The sequence below is a fragment of the Anopheles arabiensis genome, chromosome 2 (assembly GCF_016920715.1).
Source record: "Anopheles arabiensis isolate DONGOLA chromosome 2, AaraD3, whole genome shotgun sequence".
Lineage (NCBI taxonomy): Eukaryota > Metazoa > Arthropoda > Insecta > Diptera > Culicidae > Anopheles > Anopheles arabiensis.
In genome coordinates this window covers 11,208,298-11,220,735 of record NC_053517.1, presented here as the reverse complement: position 1 = coordinate 11,220,735, position 12,438 = coordinate 11,208,298, and the positions used below count along the sequence as shown (strand labels likewise).

General features: G+C 41.9%; 9 non-coding genes across 9 annotated transcripts; 5 read left to right on the top strand and 4 right to left on the bottom strand.

The window, feature by feature from the left end:
* Positions 1–353: 353 nt before the first annotated feature.
* On the top strand, positions 354–433 carry Trnal-uag. Its single transcript has one exon. It is a non-coding gene; the product is annotated as a tRNA-Leu (tRNA).
* A 220-nt stretch (positions 434–653) lies between these two features.
* On the bottom strand, positions 654–725 carry Trnaa-ugc. Its single transcript has one exon. It is a non-coding gene; the product is annotated as a tRNA-Ala (tRNA).
* A 696-nt stretch (positions 726–1,421) lies between these two features.
* On the top strand, positions 1,422–1,493 carry Trnaa-ugc. The gene has a single exon. It is a non-coding gene; the product is annotated as a tRNA-Ala (tRNA).
* Positions 1,494–2,202: 709 nt separating this feature from the next.
* Trnae-uuc lies at positions 2,203–2,274 on the top strand. The gene has a single exon. It is a non-coding gene; the product is annotated as a tRNA-Glu (tRNA).
* A 704-nt stretch (positions 2,275–2,978) lies between these two features.
* On the top strand, positions 2,979–3,051 carry Trnar-acg. Its single transcript has one exon. It is a non-coding gene; the product is annotated as a tRNA-Arg (tRNA).
* Positions 3,052–8,236: 5,185 nt separating this feature from the next.
* Positions 8,237–8,310, bottom strand: Trnat-agu. The gene has a single exon. It is a non-coding gene; the product is annotated as a tRNA-Thr (tRNA).
* A 1,139-nt stretch (positions 8,311–9,449) lies between these two features.
* Positions 9,450–9,523, top strand: Trnat-agu. The gene has a single exon. It is a non-coding gene; the product is annotated as a tRNA-Thr (tRNA).
* Positions 9,524–10,090: 567 nt separating this feature from the next.
* Trnat-agu lies at positions 10,091–10,164 on the bottom strand. Its single transcript has one exon. It is a non-coding gene; the product is annotated as a tRNA-Thr (tRNA).
* Positions 10,165–11,055: 891 nt separating this feature from the next.
* Trnas-uga lies at positions 11,056–11,137 on the bottom strand. The gene has a single exon. It is a non-coding gene; the product is annotated as a tRNA-Ser (tRNA).
* Positions 11,138–12,438: the final 1,301 nt, after the last annotated feature.

The window sequence follows — 12,438 nt, the reverse complement described above, 5'->3', positions numbered from 1 at the left end:
TGCTGCTGTACCAGAAATAGATCGAGTTAGTTGAACATTTTCATTTAAAAAAATGAAATACAATAATGTTCATCGCAGAAACTTATAATCTAAGTACGGTTCGTATAATTTCCCTACATAATAATTTTACAGACCACTGTACTAAAACTTACATACTGTGCTACGTTGAGATTGCAGTGGGCAGCTAAAGGTAAATGTTATATTGTGTTTAAAATAACAACAAAAACTATTGTTTTTAAGGTTACCGGATAGAACTAATAAAAACTTAATTGAAAGATTGATTTATCCTTGAAATTTCGTTCTAATTGATACTAGCCCGTTTAAATACGTACAATCTCCCCCACTCAGCAGAAGGCAGCGTGGCCGAGTGGTCTAAGGCGCTGGTTTTAGGCACCAGTCAGAAATGGCGTGGGTTCGAATCCCACCGCTGTCAAAACGCTTTTTTGCGACCACCAACTTTACTAAAAACATCGCTAAAGCAAATCGCGTTGGCCCCTCTCTAATTCCGGATCATCCACATTACTAAGCAGTTATGCAGATAGCTACTTTGTTGACTCTTCTTTATTCAGACAAGCAGCATTCATAACAATTGCTTTTTCAGTTTTAAGTATCCCTTCCTCCAGACATTAAATTATAAAAAATAGAAAGCTTGCTGGAGATACCGGGGATCGAACCCGGGGCCTTTCACATGCAAAGCGAACGCTCTACCACTGAGCTATATCCCCCTCACACTTTACCCCTCATATATCCACACCCCGGTGGCCTATCCATTTCTTATCTATTTCATTGCTAATTCCAGCTGATACTGATAACAGCACTGCAATGAACCAACTTGAAAACAAAACAAAGCAGAAAAACAACAACTATCTTTTTTGTTATATTGTAATTGTAATTGTAATTGTAATTGTAATTGTAATTGTAATTGTTGATTTCTCGTTCAATGGATAACAATGCAAAGCCGTCCCTTCTGATTAAAAAAAGAATAACAATGATTCCTATGAATGTCCATAACTCTAGTCTTACGTTTTAATTAACAATATTACCACGTTAGCGGTAATTATGCAATGTGTATTGCACAAGTATCTCTACTATAGCAATAGTTCTTCAATTCATATCGTAAATTCTAAATGCTTTTCATCTCTACTAGAAATATCTCATAGCTTTCTACACTTTCTAGTGACATGACCTTGTTGAAACATTAGCATTATTGTTAAAATCAAAAAGAAAATCGCATTTTTTAAAGACGACGCATCATATTATTAATTATCTAAAAACTAAACAAGTTTACAACATTCGATCATACTACAAATATCTCTTTGGATTCCGCTAAGAATAAACGTGACATGTGTTTGGTCCTTCGACTTAATGTTCACAAACACACAGATAGGACAAAATAGCCTCTAAAACCTACCCCATCAACAGGGGATGTAGCTCAGTGGTAGAGCGTTCGCTTTGCATGTGAAAGGCCCCGGGTTCGATCCCCGGCATCTCCAGAAACACTTTTTTGTCTTGTCGTCGTCTCTTTACAGACACACACCATTCTTTTGCAACATTTTGTGCAGCAGTGTATTAACGCTACTAGTTTTGCTTGGGTTAGTATAACACATTTAAGCAAACTAACTCTTCAACAGCTCCAACTTGGCCCTGCCATGTTTATGTTAGTGTTTCAGGCTTTTAATTATCTAGAGCAGGGGTCGGTGATCATTGCGATAAAAAGAGTCAAATTCTACAAAATTGCTCGTACAGTTCTACGTCAAGAGCCAAATCGATAATTCATGAGAAAAAACGTTCAAACGTTCAATGAAATATACGAACGGCAAAGAGCAGCCTCTAGACAGCAAAGAGCCTCAAAGAGCTTACGAGCCGTACTTTGCCGATCGCTAATCTAGAGTAACACCGATTTTGTTATTTGTATGAGTTTATTCAATTAATTGTTAAACAAAAGTTAGGAAAATGATTGACAATAATGATGGGCCTTTTTTAGTGAAGAAGTTATTTTTTATTGAAATTTAGATCACTTTTCAGATCACAGTTGCAGTTGTACATGATCAATAAAGAGACTTTAAGCCTCAAAGGAAAGATTGCTGCAACGTAAACGTAAGTAAGTAATGAGTAGTATTGATGTACTAGTCAACCAAAATACATCTAATGCCCGATTACTCTTGGAAATTTGTACACGGTACACTTGCTCTCTCACATGTCTCCCATATGGTCTAGTGGCTAGGATAACTGGCTTTCACCCAGTAGGCCCGGGTTCGATTCCCGGTATGGGAAAGACTTTTTGTTTCTCATCAATCCAAACCATATTTTGCGTGTTCCGAGCCCTCTAGCACTCGACACATTTTTCTCCGCCAGTCTAGAGACCTTTCAAGCTCAGCTTGTTAGATATAGGAAATAGGATTAGGCAACGACATGCTTTAGACATTGTGCACTGCTTCAATGCCGTGCAAGAGCAAAGGGTAATCTGATACCAACGTATTGACATAATAGTATGATTTAGACCTGAAAAACTTAAAGCGATGAATATATGGTTGAAGGACTCAAAATCTCTATAGTAAGACTGCCTATAACCTGAAATTAAATTCTTGGATGTTACTACATTCTTTAACAGGGGTCTCAAAAGTAAGGACCGCAGTCCTTTGTAAAAGTTAAAATAAAGTTATTTTTGTTCAATTTGCATTAATTTTTTTTTTGTACTTTTAAAAGACAAAAATCAAGCATTTATAATATAAAGCTATAAAAATGAGATGTCTTAAAACAGTAGAATAATGTTGTATCAACATAAGATTTTAAAGTTTATCTATCAGCTAAAGATAACGTCAAAATAACCATCAACAATGTTATTTGCAAAGCAATGCGACACCCGAAATAAGAAGTTTAGACACCCCTGACCTATACACTTACCTAAGACGCATACAGCTCATCGATGTGACATAGAAGCTATTTATGTACGGTTGCCATTGCCCACTGATTAACCGGGTCCTGTGGCGCAATGGATAACGCGTCTGACTACGGATCAGAAGATTCCAGGTTCGACTCCTGGCAGGATCGCACCCGAAATTCTTTTTTACTTATACACGCACATGAATTCACATTGCTGTTTACTTTTTTCCTTTTATTGAACACTTTAAGTAACAACTGTTCTGTACAACCCGGCATTTTGATACCGAAGCACCATCTCTCATCAGACAGCATTTTTATAACACCAGTCCAAACAAATGCTGAAAACTCAATATGGCTTGATTCTTTCAGCGATAATCTTCGTTCTTATTTGATTGCACACGCATGATTTTCCGTTAGTTTTGCGAATGAAACGCCATCTTGTGATAATCATTCTCTTTTCAGCCGTCTACCACAAACACACACAAACAACATGCGCGCGCATCTCAAGTAAATACCGAAAACGACGCTGTTTTTTTGATCAAGCATTCGCGAATTTGCTAAATGAAACTGTTGAAGGGTTTATCCGTGCCTCAAACAAACATTTCACATATGAGTAAATGCAAATTATGCATCAGAAAGTACACAATTAAACTATACCCAAGCCGGTAGAGGAACGCGTTTTCACAAACTAATAGACAATCGAACTGTGACTACTCGATTACTTCCCCTCGGATCATCACACCACTACAGACGCACCCCGGTTGACAGTTGCTAACAATTGATTGTGTTGATTCAACCGGAGCTGTCATTGTGCAAAGGCGTCCGCACAGTTGGTTTGAATATTTGTGCTTCCAAACGGTCTTCATTTGGAGGAAAATTATTCATTAAAACAGGCCTGGATCTTCAGCCAACGATGGGAAAACAAAGCGTGTGATATAATAGTCACAGATTTGTTCGATTCGCGGTGTATTAGCTTGTATATTTGTAGTGAAAAGTCTGTTTTCTATCACAGGTAGAAGTTGCATGTTCTTGTGCGTGTAGTTGTCCACAATTGAACAATTCGGCAAGCTTCCCGGCACGGGCAAGTGTTTCGCACATCATCATCTGTCCAGCATCGATCTTCCGACCGGAGGACATAATTGAAAAGTGTGTAAGTAATCTCAATTAAACCCTTCCAAACCGTCTCATTAGCAAGCTGTCATCGTCGTCGTCGTCGATCGGTCATCGGTAGAAGGCTTGCGTGCGTCACACTTCCCTGTCGATGGTCCCGGTGCTCCCGGCACACCAGCTCCGCCATAATTTGCATGCTTGTTGTTGTTCTTGCGCTGCTCTGGTTCTTCGAGGGCACACGCCAGCCGGGCCGATAATTATGACGCATTCGTTCTTCTGCCGCTTTGAGGTACGGCACATACACACACACACACACACCCGCCGGCCTGGCGAGAGAGGGAGTGAAAGGTATGATTGCTCCGAGCATCGTGTCCACTGGCCCAAACAAAAAGGGACAATTTTCAACAGTTGCTTTGTTGCTTCTTTTCGTTTTAGGTGCATTTAAGAACGGTTGCTAGGCGATGCACTCAATCACACCTGTTGTATTGACGGGCGGGGTGGTGCTTGTGGTGGATGGTTAATTGGTGCAGAGTGGCAGGAAGATGTGCCCACACTCGTTTGCAACTCCGGGAAGCTATAGGCCCCGCCGCCAGATGGTCATTCGCTGTGACATTGGAAGTTGACCAAAATCTTCACTGAGAAATGAAGTGAAAAGCGCTCGGCTCGGGCTGGATGTATGCTACGTCGCCAGCAGGTGATTGGATGTACTGATGAGGGCAGAAGGATGCTACCGTTCGTTGCCGTAGCCATTCGGTTGCAACTGTACACGCCGGCATCGATTACACGTATCGAAATGATAAGCATGGCCACAACAGACCAAGAACGTGACATGTAACATGTGTCCAATGGATGTAGCAGGGACACCAAAGAGAGAACCATCATTTGGGGTTTGGAATCGGGTTAATGCGAGCAAGATTTATGGCCAAAAACACACAAACACACACAGAACGTGCGTGTACAAGCCATCCAGCTTCCGGAGACGGGCTGCAGCTCACACGGATGATATCTCAAACACATCCCTTTCTTCTGCATTGTTGTCCTGCGCTTTGTTGCCACTAGCGAAGGGATAAACGAGCGGCCACCGCGTTTGACAATCTTCCCTCTTTTGCTACTAAATTCCATTGGGTGTCACCATTCGGCAGTGTAATGGTAGTATAGTTTTCACGTGATTTCCTCCCCCCTCCCATCAATGGCGCGGGATGTTGATATCCCTTTTTGAACTCAATTGTCCATTTCGGGTGTTTGGTAGTAAGCTGGGGAGGGCTTATGGGGGAGCTTTTGGACGCGTACCGCATCTTAACTTTTCCCACGACGAATGTTGATTAGTGATGTTAAGTCTCGTTTTAGGTGCTACTTTCTACTGCTGCCCTTCAGTACGTTGGCCGTACCGGTACCGGCAGAAGCGACAAGGGGCCGTGCCGAAATCCTGTTTTATAGCGGGTAAGTAACTTGGTTGATTACGATGGTTGTTTCCCTCGTTTTTTTTTTGGGAAGATCACACTCACACAAGACATGGTGAAGCGTATTATGCAATTGTTGGTGACAAAAACGGTGCAAAAAAAACCTCGAGAAAACTCCCCAACGATAAGAAAGGATGAAAATGCCGACATAGACAATTTACACTAAGGGTGAAGGCAGATCCTATGAGTCAGGGTTGAAGGGACAGTCCTTTCAAAGGATTTCACGATGACGGAACAAAAAGCGAGGGGGTAGTTTTATGTTTGGGAAATTGTATTGTTAGGGTTGAGAGAAAGCACTCGGATCGGATGTGTGAAATTTCTTGTTAAATTTGATTGCTCGCCTTTTGCTGCGAAGGGATGGTGTGTGTGTGACCCGTAGGAGAAGAGTATTGTCAAGGTTTACAGCTATTACAATTTCCACACAATTTCATTCAGTGAAGGACTCTTGAACAGAGGACTCTGTCAATGGGAGGTGTCCGAGAGGAGGGGGGGGGGTTTATTCAGGGTAACAGTTAGTAATAGGTATATCTGGCTGTTCAACGCAGTGCAAAGAGTAGTACAAGTGAACGTTTTTTTATTTAAATAATGTTATCAATACCAACATCGATCAAGGTTATGTAAGAAAGGGCTTTAAATTCGAAAACGAACGAATGTCATCATTCATGATGTTGCTCCACTATTCATTGATTAAGGTATTGCACTTTAAGTAAGCATACATTGTGTGTTATGCAGCATTAACTATATTTAGGATCAGCTTTAATGCCATCGTGCCACTGTTGTTTTGATACCTGCAAACTCTTATAATTTCTTGACTTGTGGGATTTCCCTTCCCATTTTTTATTTGAAGGAAAGATACCTCCATATAGTAGACATTCTATCGGTTTTGTAGCATTGACTAATATTTCAGGATTTTTCCCTACTCTCTTTCCGATTTGTACAATGTTCTCTGGGACGATTTCTAACTTCCCTTTGTACGTTGAGTTGGCTGTTGTGTAGAGCATTTCATTAATCCCCAAAACAACAACGAGTGTCAGCCAAAAGTGTGTAAACTGAACACGTTATTGGTGAGCCATTTTTCGAACGGTTTTGAAATGGGAATAATGGGTTCTCTGAGTTTGTGTCGTTCAACAGCTTTCAAACTGCTCCCATCTGTTCGACCCCAAATGCAGCTCTCCGTTTTCTGTACGGTGAATGTACCAAAACGATACATAATGTAATTGACATCATTTCATCGAAAATGCGCAGTCTGGAACGAAGGGATGCCAGAATGAACTCAAAACTTACAGCAACAAAAAATCCAACGCGCCACTACAACAGGTGCGCGAGGGTTGCACACCACACACACGCGAGGAGAGTTGTTGTTCTTCAACATGTTTCCATGCTGCTCTTGCTGCTGTGCTGCTGGCGATGCAATCCTCCATCTGGGCAGGCAGCATCATCCATCTCGTGTTACTTGTGTATCGTTGTCGTGTCAGTCAAATGAAATCCTGAACCAACAACAACACTCTTGTCCTCTGTTTGAAGAACTATATCCATCTTCTCTCACCTGCACACAACAACGGCGGATCTCGTTTAATTTTCTTTTTGCTTTTTTGGAACACAGAGCCGCCGTTCGCGTTCCCTCGGAAGAGCAGCTTCCTTCCTTTGGGTTTGTGCTAGAGGACTCACCTCTGTCTGGTTTGTTGTCCCCACTGGCAGACACTTGCTTCCCGTCGTCTTCATCCTGTTTGTTAGCGTTAGCGCTGAGCGTTGCTTCGGAGACTGTTCAGTTTCGGGGTTCGGTCGGGCTTTTGCCGTCTGGTTTGTTCACCCGCTCTCTCTAAAGTCTGCGAAACCAAATCCCATCCCAGCAACGATGGGCGGCGAGCGAGCAATGGCAAGACCTGTTTCCGTTTGGACGATCTCGTTTCAAAGCAACGACCACGTTCTTCTCCGCACCACCATCATCCATCCACCCTGCGGTGTACCCTGTGGACCTTCCCCTGGCGGCAGCGCAGCATCGCTGGGCAAAAGTTCTGCCAAGCTTTTCTCCTCTGCTGCATCGAACGCTGCGCCTCGCTCACCGAGATCTGTTCGTCACCGTTGCATGACCTTCTCAACCGGCAGACGATGGTGTACAAAAAAAAAAAACAAAACAAAAAATAATAGAAAAAGTGTTAGAATTTGTTTCTTGCTCTAACACAGGAGGACGGCAAACTGAGGATGGAGTAGGAGACGTTAGGGGATGAAAAGGACTTCAGTGTATGCTCGTGCTACTGATGCCCGACATTCCGCTAAGAGTGAGCAAACACGGTTCAGCAGCTGTGGATTTTTCTAGGTTATTGGTGTTACTGTCCTACGATACGGTCGCTTGCAGTGTGTCCTTTCTCAAGTTGTTGTGCTCGAGCATGATTAAAACCAACCATTCAACACGTATACACCTACCTAACAAACACACACACACGCACACATTGTTGGGGTGAGGTCGCAGACGGTTAAAAGTGGGTATGACCGGGTGTTTAACCCGGGTCGGCGACGTGATAAGTTGGATCAATAGTATTGAATTAATTTCAAACACAGGGGAATTTGATGAAAGTTGTGACGTTACTGGAGAGCTGGGGGAATATAAGAGTGTTCGTAAGAGTAATACTGTTTGGAAGTGTAATACTTCATCCAAAAGATAAAAATGTTTCAAAAGTGTTGGAGATAACTGGGTTAGAACGATTAGTAATGTTTATAGATATTTAAGAAACAAAAAGGTTAATCGCCATATCTTCTTTCTCACGTCAGCGTGGAATGGCGATAGGCTCCGGCGAGATTCGAACTCACGATCTCCTGTTTACTAGACAGGCGCTTTAACCAACTAAGCCACGGCGCCAGTTGTGTGCAGGGGAGAAATAAACTGCGTTTTCTGCTGTGTACTTCGACCTGCTGGAAGCGAATTGCGTTGCTTCAAGGGTATGTCAAAATACAAAATTTTCGATGAGGTACTCAAGCATCCAATACATAAATGGTAAATTAGTCATATTCGGATTGTTGTTGTTGTTGTTTTTGTTTACCTGCGTTGTGTTTGAGGTGCGTAAATAAGCGAGGGTCTGGTTGTTTCATTTTGATTGTACGGATTGTGGTTATGTAAAATTCACAAAACGTTAACTGATGGCTACCTCATCACCCCTAATATACATTCTTGGCTTGTCCGAGTTTGTTGGTGTTCAGGTTGCTATCAATTGTAAACCCGAAGCGTTGTTTCTGTGTATTTTCGTATATGTTTAAACTGTATAAATAAATAATACTATCGCATAACGGATTTCATCCGTTCTAGTGACTCATTCATCACACTACGAACTTGTTTTGTGAAAAGCTATTTGATATAAAACTAACTGGTCCGGTAAACCTAGTTCCACATTCCAAATAGAATAATAACATATACCATACCTGCTTTGCTTGCTGCTTGGGATATTTGGGACAGCATCGTAAACGGCTACGCACCGAGTGTCTTCACTACACCGAATGTCAAAATGCTGTATACAACAACATAAACAATCTTGTTCTATGTATGGGAGATAGAAAATTGCAATTAATTTAAGTGTAACATCTGAAAATATTGTAAGTTTTAAAATCTATTCTGATGCCATCATAAGGTGTGCGCAAAGTTTCGCTAATATTGATCCAGCAGTTTCGCGGAGGGTGCTGGCAACAAACACCGTGACACGGGATTTTTATATGTGTAGAGATTTTTATGACGAGTAACAATAATGCTTAAATAACAACACTAACAAACTACACGAGGGCGAGTAGCAAATGTAGAATTAATCTCATTTTTCCGATGGTGCTCTAGACTTAGATTCTTATTCATATAACATCAGCGATCAAGAAAGAAAAAAATCTATCAATAGTGAAAATGTGGATCGTTGTGTGACATTTGGGCTAGTGATGCGGTAAACCAGGTCTTTAGGCGCAACATGCAAGAAGTGAGGTTATATTCAAATAATGAGTTAATGCTGCAAGGAGATGCCTGGCGCCGTGGCTTAGTTGGTTAAAGCGCCTGTCTAGTAAACAGGAGATCGTGAGTTCGAATCTCGCCGGAGCCTAGAGTGTCACAATTGATGATCGCTCTGTAAAACTTTCTTTTGTACAGCTTCATTTTGTGGCTCGTTTTAAAGTTAAGTAATTAAACCGAAAAGAAATCGGGTGAATTTGATTTTCATTTATACGATTTACGGACAGTATATGCGTTAGATTGTCGATGGCTTCTCCTTACGGACCAAATTGTTTGACAGAGCATATAGATACATTTTGATGTGAACAACATGCATATCCATGTAGGGCTTTGTTTAGATTTAAAGAGTAAGTTATTTTTATTTAGCTAATTTATGGAATATGTCATGGAATATGTCGATATAATGTCATGGAAATATTTGCTTTTATGTTTGCAAGTAATGAGTGTGGGAAATGTAGACAATATAGATGGTAAAACGTATGTTCTCGGATGTGTTACGTAGATGTACAAGTTGACTGTATTAGTTCGATAAGAAAATTGGTCAGCAAGACCAGCTCTCAGCATATTTGAAAAATAGGGGAAAAGAATAAATGAAATACCTCGTGTGTCATACCTAGTAAAAAAGTTCTTACAGACTCTGATAGTTTTGTTCTGTGATAGGCTCCGGCGAGATTCGAACTCACGATCTCCTGTTTACTAGACAGGCGCTTTAACCAACTAAGCCACGGCGCCATGTGTGAGTGAGGGCAATATAATGGCGTATAGTAGCAGTGCATATGACATTGATTAGAATGTTTCGAGTCGCCATGCGATGATAAACACGCACACCAACTTGTGTGGAATGATAGAAGGGCGGCTCTTTCCCTCTGTTTACGCTAGACTTAGTATACGAAACGATCTCCTTATGGATATTGCGTTTGTGCGATGGGGAACTTCATTGCGATGCTTGTTCTGTTGGCGTTGTGTGCGGTAATTCGTAATTCCTTCGGCATAGGAGCATTATACCATTCAATAAAGTAAATAAGAGCTCTATTTGGATCTCTCTAATCAACCAATTGTTGTTGGTGCGTGACGTGAAATGAATATATGTTTGGAATGAAGGGATAGAGAGATAGGCAGAGATAGTGGTGATACTTAACGCAAAGCAAAGCAGAATTATGAATATCTTAAAACAACTAGATTGAAATAAAAAGTTGGCCTTCTTATCATCTGGTGCCTTTGTGTGTGTGTGTGTTTTTGCTTGCATGCCAAATATCGATTTCTTGCTAAGCACGAGGGGACCAAGCACGTACGGAGCATAAATAATCCGATATGAAAATGAGCACTGAGGATGAGGGAAACCCCTCACCCATTTTTGTCGGCGTGTTCTTGTTGCGTTGAAACGATGGGAGACAAAGATGAAATTTTGCGGAAGTATTTAATATTGAGCGACGCATACAACCAATGTATTTACAAATGTAAAATGTTGTCTACATGTTGTCAATGTTAATATTATACCACATTGCAACAGAGAATAAAGCCAACGGCAACCAAGCAAAACGAGCGTTAAGGGGCGCGGCGGCCAGTGAAGGCGAAGAAGAATAGCTTTGTGAATGTCGAGCTCGATAAAAAAATAGGAAAGTACGCTGTAGACAGGATTCGAACCTGTGCGGGTAGAACCCAATGGATTTCAAGTCCATCTCCTTAACCGCTCGGACACCACAGCAGATGTGAGAGGAGGCACTCAATGCACTATAGAAACTTTTTGTGCGTTGTTTGCAATATGGCTCAGCCAGCGGTCGAATTTCATTCCTCGCACGTGGCTGAAGCCGGAGGCGTGTAGTTGTGTAGCGTAAAATTAATTTCAAGCGTGCTTGAATGTTGTTCATCCCCGTCTTCTCCTCCTGTTCTTGTTTTCTCATTCGTTTTTCGTTCCCGTGCTCTCCACCGTGCTTTCAAACCATATCGTTCTGCTTGTCTCTTTCTCTCGCTCTCGCTCGTTTAGCAGGCGTTGAAGGGGGAATAATGTCGCGGGAAAAAGGTCACATCTCGGCGCCGCGTAAAGTTACGCGACAAATAAGGGGATGGATGATGGGCATATGGGAGAGAAGAACGTTCAAATGAAATCCGCCGAATCGGGGGAGGGGGTGGTGTTTGACAAGAAGAAGCGAGAGTCTCTGTCGAGAAAGGGAGGGGACGACATGGACGGCAAGGGATAAAAATGTTAATTTTCCGTCCAGCTACTAGCACCAGCGAAGGGGACGAGAGTGGAAGGAAAAAGCACGCTCGCGTTTATCGTTTTCCCATTCTCATCCCTAATTGATTGAGTGCGCGTCCGATTTGACCGGGCGGAAAAATGATAAAGCGTAAACGATTATGTGTGCGTGAAGGGGGGAGGGGGGGAGGGGAGAGGAGGGAAGCGAGTGGAAGGAGGATGAAAGTAAAAGGCAGAAGCGTAATTATGCGCTCGTCGTTTCGTCGCTCGGACCATTTGTAGGTTGTGTTTTAGATAAGAAACGCCGTGCCGGAGAGAAAAAGAGAGGGAGATACGTCACCATTCTTAGAAATCTTCCACTAGCTGGGTAAACAACATCTTGCGCGTCCGAGATTGATCGTTTTGCTTCCAGGCTATAGTTCGAAAGTCATTTCATCACTTTTAATAGCGTTTTCAATAGTATTAGTATTTTGTTTGTATATATTATAAACTCAAATTTCTCATATCTGCTAACTGCTAGACGTTTCTAGACACGTGGAAAAAGTTATCCCATCACTATTCGTTTTCAAAGTCGATTGATCAATCTCTAAATGCATGTTGATCGATTGTGATTGATCTAGCCCAATGCCAGATTTAATGTTACACTCCCAAGTGATTTACATCGTCGCAACGTATGGCTGTCCATTTTTCTGTTTGTTTTAATTTTTTGTGCGTGAAGAAACGGTTTCAAAACCCCATGTGTAACCCCGTCGAGTGCGCGCGCGCTTTGATACGCGATTGTATCTAATTTATTCGACCCCCGCCCAAACGGG